General features: G+C 38.2%; 1 protein-coding gene and 1 long non-coding RNA gene across 5 annotated transcripts in view; one reads left to right on the top strand and one right to left on the bottom strand.

Annotated features, from left to right (window-relative positions):
- The window catches only part of mkln1 (muskelin 1, intracellular mediator containing kelch motifs), a 233,566-nt gene that overhangs the window by 51,099 nt on the left and 167,989 nt on the right, over positions 1–14,478 (bottom strand). Inside the window, exon 1 of one of the 4 annotated variants that reach the window (XM_057855277.1) lies at positions 12,399–12,523. The exons of the other annotated variants lie outside the window; for them this stretch is intronic. The gene's annotated coding sequence lies outside the window, so the exon portion shown is untranslated. Of the gene's footprint in view, positions 1–12,398; positions 12,524–14,478 lie in introns of those variants that run through there. 4 annotated transcript variants of the gene reach the window in all.
- Positions 1–14,478, top strand: part of LOC130928586 (uncharacterized) — a 68,008-nt gene that overhangs the window by 13,636 nt on the left and 39,894 nt on the right. Inside the window, exon 2 of the long non-coding RNA XR_009066718.1 lies at positions 178–14,189. This is a non-coding gene — a long non-coding RNA (uncharacterized LOC130928586). The remainder of the gene's footprint in view (positions 1–177; positions 14,190–14,478) is intronic.

The following is a 14,478-nucleotide window of genomic DNA, read 5'->3' as shown; positions in this document are numbered from 1 at the left end:
TTAACCGTTGCAGCACTAGTTACATTACGTTACAAACTCGTTCGGTACGCCTCCGTCCCGAACCGAGCACCACGTACCGAAACGGTTCAATACAAATACATGTACCGTTACACCCTTAGTAACTGAAGAAATAATTAGCACAGAACATTAATTTTGATTTGTTATTTACATCTTTAGCGCTGCAATGCATGCTAGGAGGCATGCTGGATCATAACATCGTTGAAAGCAGCTGGCAGAAGAGGTTGACTGTCTCCCTCAAGAGAACAATGATGGCCAAATGAAGCATCTTGAATCAATAAAGCTTTGGAGCTAATTGGTTCAAACTTCATGGTGGTTAATTTGGTCTTATGACAGTCTTATGATGCCGCTGTTACCGGTGTTCAGCCATTCCTTACTACGCGGCGAAACGTCCTACACATTGCTCAGCGCGCTTGCGCAAGCATCCGCACGCATGCGCAAGTCGGTTAGAGGCGGCGAGTACTCACTATTTTTGTTTTATTCCGTTTTTTAGAACCCTTCATTGCCTCAAAAATACTTTTTGCATGTATTACCCTCGCATACTTTTAACCATTGTGTTTTTTTGTGTAGATGCTTTGAAGCAGTTAACCACATTAGTCACATAGTGTATTTAAAACGTCCTTATTTGATATAACTACATTTAAGTATTTTCGTAAGGCATTTTTTTAGTACGTTATGCCTGTATGCATCTAAAAAAAACATGTTTAGAGCGCACGGTAGTACTTTGAGTGCCAAATTCGACTAATGTAGGACGTTTCGCCGATGTAGCAGATCTTGGCAGAACACCGGTTGATATATTTTGGTGTAAATATCCCATATTACAGCGAGGATAGCTGCGGTATATAGTCCAGTGCGGTTTATGAATGAACAAATGTCGTTTTTGTGTCAAATTTGGTGGGTGGCGGCTTATAGTCAGGTGCGCCTTATAGTGCGAAATTACGGTATATATTTGAACTCTTTATATAATGAAATAAGGTTGCTTAAAAGTTGGAGGGGACAATTTGAGCATCCTAAAAAGTTGCTCGTGTTATCTCCCTATCGTCCCTATGCAAACTTAAGCCCTTGCGTGAAATGTAAATGATTGGCATTGGATTTCAGCCCAGTTTAAATTCATTAGACAAGAGCCACATGTGGCTCTGGAGCCGCGGGTTGCACACTGTCAATTGTACTTAAAGAGTAGGGGATTGACAAAATATCGAAATGGTGATATATCATGATACTTTGTATCCCAAAAGGTTATCGATATGCTCCTGCCAAGAATTGAGATATCGTTTTAAGAAGGTATCAATCTCTAAAAAAATTAATTAAAATGAACCAACAAGTTGCTACCAAAATATCCCACCATAATAGAGTCTCAGTTAACTCTAAGGTTGCCATTGACGGTGCTCGACGCCCAATCCATTCAAAACTAGAGCATTCACAGTCATTCGGTCCGATTTTCGGGGCACTTGCTGTTCATTTTAGGGTAATTACAGGTCAATTTCCAGTTGAGTTTGAGTCACTGCCTATTCATTTGGGTGATTCCCAGGTCATTTCCTGTTCTGTAACTCAAAATAAACAGGAAGTGACCCATAAAATACCCCAAAATCAAATGGAAAATGATCTTTAATGGCTCAAAATTACCTCATTGACTAGCATTGGCTGCCACCGACGGCCATAGACGTCCAATCCGTTTGAAGTGGGAGGGTGGCAGCGAATGAACGAACGTTCATTCGCTGCCACCCTTCCACTTCAAATGAATTGGACGTCTACTAGTGATAAACTCAATCCAATTCACAGCATTACTATTCAATTTATGGTGATTTTGGTTGTTGTGGAGTCATTCAGATGGCATCCAGAAGCTGCCACATTTTTTTCTCACTTGTGTCAACAAACCGCAGCGACAAGCCTCGAAACGCCATTATTCAAACATGACTTGAAATGAGGAACTAGTCAAGCTGTTCGCCTTCCTATTTCTTTTTTTTTAATCAATGCCGTTTCTTTCTTAAAAGTACAAACGCACAGTTTCGTGTTATTTCAGTTTTTTTGCAATAAGCTCGAAAAATATGCCTGGAATGGCACACATGTGTTAGAAGAACCCTCTCGTAAACATAGTAACAAAATGTGGCCAAACGAGTCCGAGCAGTGAGCCTCGCATGACAATAAAATGTGCAATAATCCCGAGGTATTAACCCACGTTAATCCTGCAGTGTTTGCCTCCGTGACTGATAAATCTGTCACCCTTAGGAAGCAAATTTATTTCTAATCTAATGTAAAATGGATTCCACCTAGAGCTGTTAGGATGGAAGAGTCCATATCAGAAGTGCTACCTGTAGCAATTTCTATTGAGACACACAATGCCTGAGCCATAGACTTCATAAAATATTGACATGACACGGGGCGTAGGGGTCCTATTTTCAAAAACTTCAAGTTCCAATATTTTCAAAACCAAAGCTGCTACCGACCTAAAACCAAAACAGGCACATAAATTAGCCACACATGAGTCTCCATGAGCAGCGGCAACAAAAATTCGCAAAGTCATTCGCTTATAAAATCTCGATTAATTATTGTTATATCGGTATAATAAAACTGAAAATGGCTATAAAATTCTCAGATTTTACACAAGATACACAAAAATCACCAAATGCAAAGATAATCACCTATATTTTCAGGATCAATAGCAATATTTAACATATAAGTTTTTGCCCAAAATAGCAACTTAAATGTTTTTCAACAGCTAAGAAATCACTCAGTTTTCACATCAGAAGCTTAATACTTGAGGAAAACATGCTAAATCAATTATAAAGAATTTATAAATAGATTATAAATAAATTCTATATGCAATCACAACTTATTATAGAATAGAATAGCCCTTTATTGTCATGATACAGTTGTATAGTTAGTTATATCGTTGTAGTGTATGAAGCTAGCGGCCGCCTAACATAAACAGAACAATTCTTGTGACTAAATGTTTAAATCCCCGAATTCTTCATAGATATGGACGTAAAACAGTCTCGATTCTTGGTTAAAAGCTAAGAAACCGTGCAGGTAGCGTTAATTTTATGTAAATATGTCGAAGTACAATGCTACTCTGTTAGCGAATGAGGCTAGCGGATGCCTGACATAAACAGCTTTCCTGGTGAAAATTCTTGTGAATAAATGTTTAAATCCCCGAATTCTTCATAGATATGGACGTAAAACAGTCTCGATTATTGGTTAAAAGCAAAGAAACTGCGGTTAGCGTTTATTTTACGTAAATATGTCGAAGTATAATGCTACTCTGTTAGCGAATGAGGCTAGCGGCTGCCTGACACAAACAGAGCTTTTCTGGCAGAATTACTTGTGAATAAATGCTTAAATCCCCGAATTGTTCATAGATATGGACGTAAAACAGTCTCGATTCTTGGTTAAAAGCAAAGAAACCGTGCAGTTAGCGTTTACTTTTTGTAAATATGTCGAAGTACAATGCTATTCTGTTAGCAAATGAGTGTGAAGGGCAGGGGTCCCCAAACTACGGCCCGCCTCCACATTTGGGCCGGCCCCCTGAACAATACCAGAGAGCATTTTGAAATTTTTTTTTCTCAATAGTGTTATTTATTTCCTGGCCTTTTTCTGTGAAGAACTCAGAGAGGGTTATTTGGTTATTATCTATTTAATTAATAGTGTTATTATTATTTATTATCATTTAGGGCTGCAGCTATCGATTATTTTAGTAGTCGATTAATCGATTAACTAGTTAGTTCGAATAATCGAGTAATCGGATAAGGAACATAAAAAAATAAAATACCTGACCTGCGCCTCAAACAGTATAAACAAATGAATAAATGAGGATATATGGACAACAAAAGAACAATTGGCAAACTTACATAACAAAAGTCAGCTAGCTTAAATGCTATAAAATGCCAACTTTTTAAAAAATCTCTTAAGAAATAGTGCAAACACATATTCCCACAAATAAACGGCTATATGTACTTTTAAACTAAATTAAAAATGCATAAAAAGAAAAAAAATAGCTCAAACAAAAACTCAGCTTATGTTGGTCTTAACAGGGAGCAGCTGGGGAAATTGGGCAGACTAGAGCGCAGCATATCCACCCAAATTGATTAAATTAAATTCAAACACTTTCAAAACAAACCATGACAATGCCACTTTAAACTAGGGCTGTCAAAATTATTATGTTAACGGACGGTAATTAATTTTTTAAATTAATCACGTTAAAATATTTGACGCAATTAACGCAGATGCCCCGCTCAGACAGATTTAAATGACAGTACAGTGAAACGCTCACTTGTGTTGTGTTTTATGGAGTTTTGCCGCCCTCTGCTGGCACTTAGGTGCGACTGATTTTATAGGCTTTATCACCCATGAGCATTGTCTAAGTAATTATTGACATCAACAATGGCAGGCTACTAGTTTATTTTTTGATTGAAAATTTTACAAATTTTATTAAAACGAAAACATTAAGAGGGGTTTTAATTAGGGGTGTCAAAATTATCGCGTTAACGGGCGGTAATCAATATTTTTTATTTATCACGTTAAAATATTTGACGCAATTAACGCACATGTCCAGCTCAGACAGATTTAAATGTCAGTAGAGTGAAATGCCCACTTGTTAATTGTGTTTTATGGAGTTTTGCCGCCCTCTGCTGGCGCTTGGGTGCGACTGATTTTATAGGCTTCAGCACCCATGAGCATTGTGTAAGTAATTATTTACATCAATAATGACGGGCTACTAGTTTATTTTTTGATTGAAAATTTTACAAATTTTATTAAAACGAAAACATTAAGAGGGGTTTTAATAATAAAATTTCTATAACTTGTACTAACATTTATCTTTTAAGAACTACAAGTCTTTCTATCCATGGATCGCTTTAACAGAATGTTAATAATTTTAATGCCATCTTGTTGATTTATTGTTATAATAAACAAATACAGTCCTTGTGTACCGTATGTTGAATGTATATATCCGTCTTGTGTCTTATCTTTCCATTCCAACAATAATTTACAGAAAAATATGGCATATTTTATAGATGATTTGAATTGCGATTAATTGCGATTAATTACGATTAATTAATGTTTAAGCTGTAATTAACTCGATTAAAAATTTTAATCGTTTGACAGCCCTAGTCACAATATACAAACTCACATTTATCCTTTAAGAATTACAAATCTTTCTATGCGTGGATCCCTTTCACAGAAAGAATGTTAATAATGTTAATGCCATCTTGTGGATTTATTGTTATGATAAACAAAAACAGTACTTATGTACAGTATGTTGAATGTATATATCCGTCTTGTCTTATCTTTCCATTCCAACAATAATTTACAGAAAAATATGGCATATTTTAGAGATGATTTGAATTGCGATTAATTGCGATTAATTACGATTAATTAATTTTTAAGCTGTGATTAACTCGATTAAAATTTTTATTCGTTTGACAGCCCTAGTTAAATGTACGCCTTATGCCTAATATATACATAACACAATAAAACAGAATTGTTGTGGAACTCAAAATGTTGACTGGACAGTTATGGACTATGCACATTAAATCATTAGTAACATCAAATATTACACAATACACCAAAGTATATCAGTAGCCATGTCCTTAAGTCTTTCTGATAGTTTTCCCCTGACCTTTTTACTGCAATAATATAGTGAAAACCTGAAATTACGGCTTTTAGTTTTGGCCACCCCAAGATTTTAAGTGGCCCCATCTGGCCACCCCTATGAAAAATTTCTGGAGGCGCCACTGACAACATGGCCTTTGCATGATCCTGTTTGCCTGTTTTCAGCACACGCGTTACAAAAGACAGGCCCTTCCCGTGTGCGTCACGCACCCCGCGTGCACTCAGCCGGTCGTTTACGCTCACGTTGTTTCAACAAATAGATCAGTTTCATTCAGTTCTAAATGAGCCAGGAGTCACTACACCCAGCTGTTTCTCTGGTTATTTGTAGCCTATTCGGTGTATTTTTGCTGAATAACTGGTCTAAATGGGACATTTTTTTTTTCTTCGACAAATGAACATGATGTGTCTCAATATGAACAGCCAGCTGTGAAAGTTGCATTTCCGCTGGGTTTTATGTGGTCATAATTAGCGCCTCCCATGTGACAGCGAGAGGGAGAGAGCGTCTGCGTGCGAATACAATACGAGCCGGGTGTGCTTGTGTTTACATGACAGCCGAGCAGCAACGGAAGTGACGCGGGAAGCGGCTTTAAAGGGAAGGCGGCCCCGTTGCAGACAAGGAGTGAGAGGACAGGAAGGTTTAGGACAATGTTGCGGGATAAAACATGATACAGGGACAATAACGCCGATTGCTTGTTTTGTTGTGACGGTCAAACGCGCAAACAACGAATGAGTCATCGGTCACGGCGCTTTGGCCCCGAGGCCGCTTTTGATTATGAAATGTGTTTACCCACCCGCTCACTATAAAAGTAGTGACACAGGGTTGTGTTTGTTCAGAGCTTGGCCTGTTCCAATCCGGAGCCAACTTTCCCCAGCTTGCTATTCACAGTGACCTCATCATCTCTCTGGCGTGTTTCCCTGCCCAACTGGAGCCCTCTCAAACTTTCTTGGCTGTGAAAGTTTCATAAACAAATTCAGCAGTTGACTCTTGAGTCATGATTCCATCAAAAATATGTTGATTAACATGAGATGGAAGTTACCAAAGACGACTGGGTTTTGAGGTACGCCTGATTAACACTCTCATTGCTATTGACAGCCATGTACAGTGCGGCAAATAAGTTTAGTCAACCACCAATTGTCCAAGTTCTTATTAGAGAGGCCTGTAATTGTCAACATGAGTAAACGTCAACCATGAGAGACAGAATGTGGAAAAAAAAAAAAAAAAACAGAAAATCACATTGTTTGATTTTTACTAGCGATGTCCCGATCACGTCATTTTCAAAGTATCGGAATCGGCAAAAAAATATCGGACATGCCTTTTTTTAAGATATATATATTTTTTAATTAAATCATTTTCTAACTGTATTTAACGTTACAGACATAATATGTTACACTCATCCAGAGTCTTTAGTTTAGGCTTAAGGTAGGGTTATCAAATTTATCCCGTTAACGGCGGTAATTAAATTATCGTAAAATTTATTACGTTAAAATATTTAACGCATTTAACGCATGCGCTGCATGACCCACTCACGCATTGCCGCGTTCAATCTGTAATGGCGCCGTTTTACCTATATATTGAGCTTAAAGGCAGCGTAAAAGGAGTAGAGTGAATTTTGGCAGCCTTTGGAGCCTTTTTTTAATTGGCTAAAGCCTTACAATCCCTCTCCCTACAATTAGAAATATCGTGGGAAGCAATGTGGGGAAGAAAGGTAGTAATTGATCTTTTTCTGAACACACTATGTTATTTCCCAACTTAGAGAAGATATATCAATTGGTACCACTTCGCATAGTCATGGCTGCACTTCCCATCATGCATTTGGGCAGAACAGTTAAATGGCTACAGTATCATTTACTGAAAGCTCAACAAATACACTAGATGGCAATATTTAGTCACAATATACAAAGTCACATTTATCCTTTAAGAATTACAAGTCTTTCTATCCGTGGATCCCTCTCACAGAAAGAATGTAAATGCCATCTTGAGGATTTAATAAACAATATAATAAACAAATGTAATACTTATGTACTGTATGTTGAATGTATATATTCGTCCGAGTTTTATTCATTTTTTTTCTTAATGCATTGCCAAAATGTATATGATCGGGAAAAATTATCGGGAATGATTAGAATTGAATTGGGAGCAAAAAAAAAAAAAAAAAAAAAAAAAAAAAAAGCAATCGGATTGGGAAATATCGGGATTGGCAGATACTCAAATTAAAACGATCGGGATCGGATCGGGAGCAAAAAAACATGATTGGAACAACCCTAATTTTTACAGAATTTATTTCCAAATTAGAGTGGAAAATAAGCATTTGGTCACCTACAAACAAGCAAGATTTCTGGCTGTCAAAGAGGTCTAACTTCTTCTAACGAGGTCTAACGAGGCTCCACTCGTTACCTGTATTAATGGCACCTGTTTTAACTATCGGTATAAAAGACACCTGTCCACAACCTCAGTCAGTCACACTCCAAACTCCACTATGCTCAAGACCAAAGAGCTGTCGAAGGACACCAGAGACAAAATTGTAGGCCTGCACCAGGCTGGGAAGACTGAATCTGCATTAGGTAAAACGCTTGGTGTAAAGAAATCATCTGTGGGAGCAATTATTAGAAAATGGAAGACATAGAAGACCACTGATAATCTCCCTCGATCTGGGGCTCCATGCAAGATCTCACCCCGTGGCGTCAAAATGATAACAAGAACGGTGAGCAAAAATCCCAGAACCACACGGGGTGACCTAGTGAATGACTTACAGAGAGCTGGGACCACAGTAACAAAGGCTACGATCAGTAACTCAATGCACCGCCAGGGACTCAAATCCTGCACTGCCAGACGTGTCCCCCTGCTGAAGAAAGTACACGTCCAGGCCTGTCTGCAGTTCGCTAGAGAGCATTTGGACGATCCAGAAGAGGACTGGGAGAATGTGTTACGGTCAGATGAAACCAAAATAGAACTTTTTGGTAAAAATACAGGTTCTCGTGTTTGGAAGAGTAAGAATACTGAATTGCATCCGAAGAACACCATACCCACTGTGAAGCATGGGGATGGAAACATCATGCTTTGGGGCTGTTTTTCTGCAAAGGGACCAGGACGACTGATCTGTGTAAAGGAAAGAATGAATGGGGCCATGTATCGAGAGATTTTGAGTGAAAATCTCCTTCCATCAGCAAGGGCATTGAAGATGAGATGTGGCTGGGTCTTTCAGCATGACAATGATCCCAAACACACAGCCAGGGCAACAAAGGAGTGGCTTCGTAAGAAGCATTTCAAGGTCCTGGAGTGGCCTAGCCAGTCTCCAGATCTCAACCCAACAGAAAAATCTGTGGATGCAGTTGAAAGTTCGTGTTGCCGGCATCCCGGGCGTCCTACCGGTTGTACTGCTCGGTTGACTGCTGCCTGACAACCATTCGGTCGTCTTCCGCCGGCGCCCGGCTGTGCGGCTTGGCCGTTTGTTGCTGTTGAATCGGTTTTGCGGGTCTTACCAAATGCGCTACTGCACTCCAGTGGCCAGTTCCATTGCTTTTAAATGGATTTTCAGCTTTGTGCTTTGGAGCTAAATTGAATCATGACCCACAGATGTCCTTTTAGAAAAAAAAACAAACAAAAAAACAACAACGTAAATAACGTATAAATACGTGTTTGGGACACTGAAACAATTACAAATAGAACATATTTATACGTTTTTGGGAGCAAATGAGATAACATGCATTTTGGTGCATTTTTTTCAAATGTCGTTCAGCCATAATGTCCAATCCATTTTGAGTTGGAGGCTTTGTTTAAAAGAACTAACTTATCGTGATAAATACAGTACATACAGTCATATAAAATTGATCAACTCTTTTCGATGTACCGTTTTGCTTAGGGGTGCACGATATCCATTTTTTGAAACCGATACCGATATCGATAACTTCCTGCTCCTTAAGGCCGATACCGATACGATAATCGATAATATATATATATATATAATTTTTCAATGTAAATTCACCTGAGTTTTTGAACACCTGTCGGTAAAAAATACTAGTGGTGGATTCAGCATAGATTTGCCTTTGACCTAACCAGAATTTTCATGATGACATGAACAGGAGTTACGTGATTTTTATCATCATGTAAAAACATGATATCTATGATGTACAAATTATTATGACGTCATCCCAATAAATCCAATAACATTATATAGGTATGTAAACAGGAGTGGAAACAAACGCACACATTCCAATCCACCGACACCGTCCCAAAATTAATATTAATAGGCCCGAATTGGGCCGCCCGATAATTTACAATGTTATTGGATTTAATGGGATGACGTCATAATTCCTATTATCGGACCGATAATTATCGGACCGATAATGATCGTGCACCTCTAGTTTTGCTCAAAGGAATGGTTGTCATTCTGAAGTTTGGCATTTTTCAGCAACAAAATTGTCAATAACATCAACATTGCTTTGTATTTTTCATTGCTTTAAATGAAATGTGAGCAATTGTCATATTAAGACATTCTGGGAAATCCTTGAATGGAATAGCGGCAGGCTTTGTAATATCGTCATGAAATTGGTGATTCACAGCCCTATAAATGTCAAATTTGACCCACATTTTAGCGCTGAAACATTCATAAATTAAGATTAAACCAGATTGCATCCACAGTTGTCAGCATGACCTTTGATTGATATTGTGTAAGGATTGCCTTACATCACAGTAATCTTATTGTGTATAGTATTTGTCCACGTTGTACCACGGAATAATGAAGCAAGTGTCTGAAGAGGAAGTGGTGTAATGATTACACTCCATGTGAGCCATAAAAGTGAACTGCGAGGTATTTTAGGATGTGTGATGCAAGAAAACGATAACGTTGTACAATATATCACTTTTGGGGTATTTTTTCTGTATTGATACATTAGAACGGCCTGCTTTCGAGAGGTAAATTCGATTCTTGGAATAACAAGACAGCAAAAGACTGATATTTTACCATTGAGACAAATTTGAAGCGGCAAATTGGGATGGTAAAGGTTGCGGCGGGGATGCGTCGCGGTCGGAAAGGGGATAATATTAGAGCAGGGACAGATTGCTTCAGCGCCGCAAAGTAGGCCAAAGGCGCAAGGGAGTGTCACATGAGCCGGCGCCGCTATGTTAGCTATTCTCTAGCGTCTTGTTCAGCTGGAGATGGGAAAAGAGATGGAGAGAGAAGGCCTCGCATGCGTCATGTTTCCCATGCCGTCTGGAGTCCGCACATGACACTCAAAACCACTTGTCGACAAGAGGAAGTGTTCCTTTTCCTTGGCTCGGGGACTGCGGCGACCTTTTTCCTGAAGTGCCTTTGCGGGTGCAGGAGGTCAGCAAAGGGGGAAGAATTTCTTCAGGGGCTATTGAAAGTTAATATTGGGAAGTGAGTGGCATTGAGTTAGCTAACTAGTTTTATGAACGCTAAACGTGGTGCATGTACAGTGTAGGGTTGCAGCTATCGAATATTTTAGTAATCGAGTAATCGACTGAAAATTCTATCGATTAATCGAGTAATCGGATAAAACATTTTTAGGTGAAGAGCAATTTTAAATATACATGAGAAAACAAGACATTTCATCTAATCTTGAACCATTTTCAGTCAATCAATGTCTTTATTTTCGATGTATATTGTTGAAAACAGCCAACAATTGCATCTCAGATGTAACTAGAATTAAAAAAAAAAAAAAAGACTAATTCACTGCTTTCACTCAAAAAAACTTTATCTTATTTAAAAAAAAAAAAAAAAATTCTAATCGAGTTAATTACAGCTTAAAAATTAATTAATCGTAATTAATCGCAATTAATCGCAATTCAAACCATCTATAAAATATGCCATATTTTTCTGTAAATTATTTTTGGAATGGAAAGACAAGACAAGATGAATATATACATTCAACATACGGTACATAAGGACTGTATTTGTTTATTATAACAATAAATCAACAAGATGGCATTAACATTATTAACATTCTGTTAAAGCGATCCAGAAAGACTTGTAGTTCTTAAAAGATAAATGTTAGTACAAGTTATAGAAATTTTATATTAAAACCCCTCTTCATGTTTTCGTTTTAATAAAATTTGTAAAATTTTCAATCAAAAAATAAACTAGTAGCCCGTTATTGTTGATGTCAATAATTATTTAAACAATGCTCATCGGTGCTGAAGCCTATAAAATCAGTCGCACCCAAGCGCCAGCAGAGGGCAGCAAAACTCCGAAAAACACAACAACTACACCTTTCACTGTGCTGTCATTTTAATCTGTTTGAGCGGGGCATTTGTGCGTTAATTGCGTCAAATATTTTACCGTGATTAATTAGAAAAATTAATTACCGCCCGTTAACGCGATAATTTTGACAGCCCCAATCAAAAGCTCTATTTGTCTTGTTGTTTATCTTATTTTGTAAAAGGAAAACATTATTCATATGTTTGGGATGTAACTAAAGCAAAAAATAGCTGTGTTAAAAGTCAAAGTTATGTTTGAAATGTATGCTTTCACAAAAAGCTCAATTTCTCCGTTTTTCATTGGACATTGCTCAAACTAAGCTTTTTTTCTAATGCTGATTTCTAAAGAATGGAAAGAGATATGAACTAACTGTTTTTCCCGATGAAAGAAGAGAGTCTAATCTTTCTTTTGGTTTCTTTTGTTGTTATCATTTTGAAGCCATGGGGTGAGATCTTGGATGGAGCCCCAGATCGAGGGAGATAATCAGTGGTCTTGTATATCTTCCATTTTCGAATAATTGCTCCCGCAGTTATTTCTTCACACCAAGCGCTTTACCTATTGCAGGTTAAGTCTTCCCAGCCTGATGCAGTCTACAATTTTGTCTCTGGTGTCCTTCGACAGCTCTTTGGTCTTGGCCATAGTGGAGTTTGGAGTGTGACTGACTGAGGTTATGGACAGGTGTCTTTGATACCGATAATGAGTTGCAACAGGTGCCATTAATACAGGTGGAGCCTCGTTAGACCTCGTTAGAAGAAGTTAGACCTCTTTGACAGCAAGAAATCTTGTTTGTAGGTGACTAAATACTTATTTTACACTCTAGTTTGGAAATAAATTATTTAAAAATCAAACACTGTGATTTTTTTTTTTTCCACATTCTGTCTCATGGTTGAGGTTTACCCATGTTGACAATTAAAGGCTTCCCCTAATCTTTTCAAGTAGGAGAACTTGCACAATTGGTGGTTGACTAAATACTAGGGTTGTTCCGATCATGTCTTTTTGCTCCTGATCCGATCCCGATCGTTTTAGTTTGAGTATCTGCCGATCCCGATATTTCCCGATCCGATTGCTTTTTTTTTTTTTTTGCTCTCGATTCAATTCCAATCATTCCCGATAATTTTTCCCGATCATATACATTGGCAATGCATTAAGAAAAACAATGAATAAAATACATAAGTACTGTATTTGTTTATTATGACAATAAATCCTCAAGATGGCATTTAAATTATTAACATTCTTTCTGTGAGAGGGATCCACGGATAGAAAGACTTGTAATTCTTAAAGGATAAATGTGACTTTGTATATTGTGACTAAATATTGCCATCTAGTGTATTTGTTGAGCTTTCAGTAAATGATACTGTAGCCATTTAACTGTTCTGCCCAAATGCATGATGGGAAGTGCAACCATGACTGTGCATAGTGGCACCAATTGATATATCTTCTCTGCGTTGGGAAATAACATAGGGTGTTAAGAAAAAGATCAACTACTACCTTACTTTCCCACATTGCTTCCCAAGATATTTCTAATTGTTGAGAGGGGATAGTAAGGCTTTAGCAAATTAAAAAAAAGCTCCAAAGGCTGCCAAAATTCACTCTACTCATTTTACGCTGCCTTTTAGCTCTATATATAGGTAAAACAGCACCATTATAGATTGAACGCGACAATGCGTGAGTGGGTCGTGCAGCGCATGCGTTGATTGCGTTAAAAACTTTAACGTCTTTAATTTAAAAAAAATTAATTACCGCCGATAACGCGATAAATTTGATAGCCCTACTTTAAGCCAAAACTAAAGACTCTGGATGAGTGTAACATATTATTTCTGTAACGTTAAATACAATTAGAAAACGCTTTAATTAAAAAAAAATAAAAAATTAAAAAAAGGAATGTTCGATATTTTTTTGCCGATTCCGATACTTTGAAAATGATGTGATCGGACATCTTTCCTAAATACTTATTTGCCCCACTGTACTTAAATATCTGCAGAAATGCGAGGGGTGTACTCACTTTTGTGATACACTGTAAATGGCAAGAAGGGGAATAAGAATACATGATGCCGACTGAGGGAATTCCGCATAATTTGTCGTAGTGCGCAAGCTAGTATTCTGTCTTCTGACATCTTGACCATCCGTCATGCCTTACTATCACTCAATTTCCTCCTCTCGATACTCTCCGACAGCAACTGCCCCGCACGTCCTCTAACCAAACGCAGTCCATCCCCGAGGCAACAGGAGCACTGACACAGAAAGGAGTGAGAAAACGAAGCGGGCAATGCAACGAGTCAGAGGACCACTCGGGCCTTTCAAACCTAGTCGATAATACCTCGGCTCTGTTTGTATTCGGATTGACTTGTGAGTGTTTGTACATCCGTTTCGGTGTCCTGCCTGCATGGGAGATTTTCTTTGGTCCGTCATCTGTGTTTGTCCAGCGCATGGAGGAGGGAGGGAAGTGGAGGGAAGGCGGGTCGGGTGACTGTCTTTCCATGGCATCGGTTTCCCCAGTGACCAGAACCAAATAGACTCGCCCGACCGGTTCGGGGGGAAATGGCAGATGATACCGTTGGGTATTGTATTGATTATTTGTTGAATAGCTGCACAATTTGCCATTTTCATGGTCTTTCTGGTAGCACCTTGACTAAAT

Source organism: Corythoichthys intestinalis, chromosome 13 (assembly GCF_030265065.1).
Source record: "Corythoichthys intestinalis isolate RoL2023-P3 chromosome 13, ASM3026506v1, whole genome shotgun sequence".
Lineage (NCBI taxonomy): Eukaryota > Metazoa > Chordata > Actinopteri > Syngnathiformes > Syngnathidae > Corythoichthys > Corythoichthys intestinalis.
The sequence above is the reverse complement of the archived record's forward strand: the minus strand, read 5'-3'. Positions and strand labels throughout refer to the sequence as shown.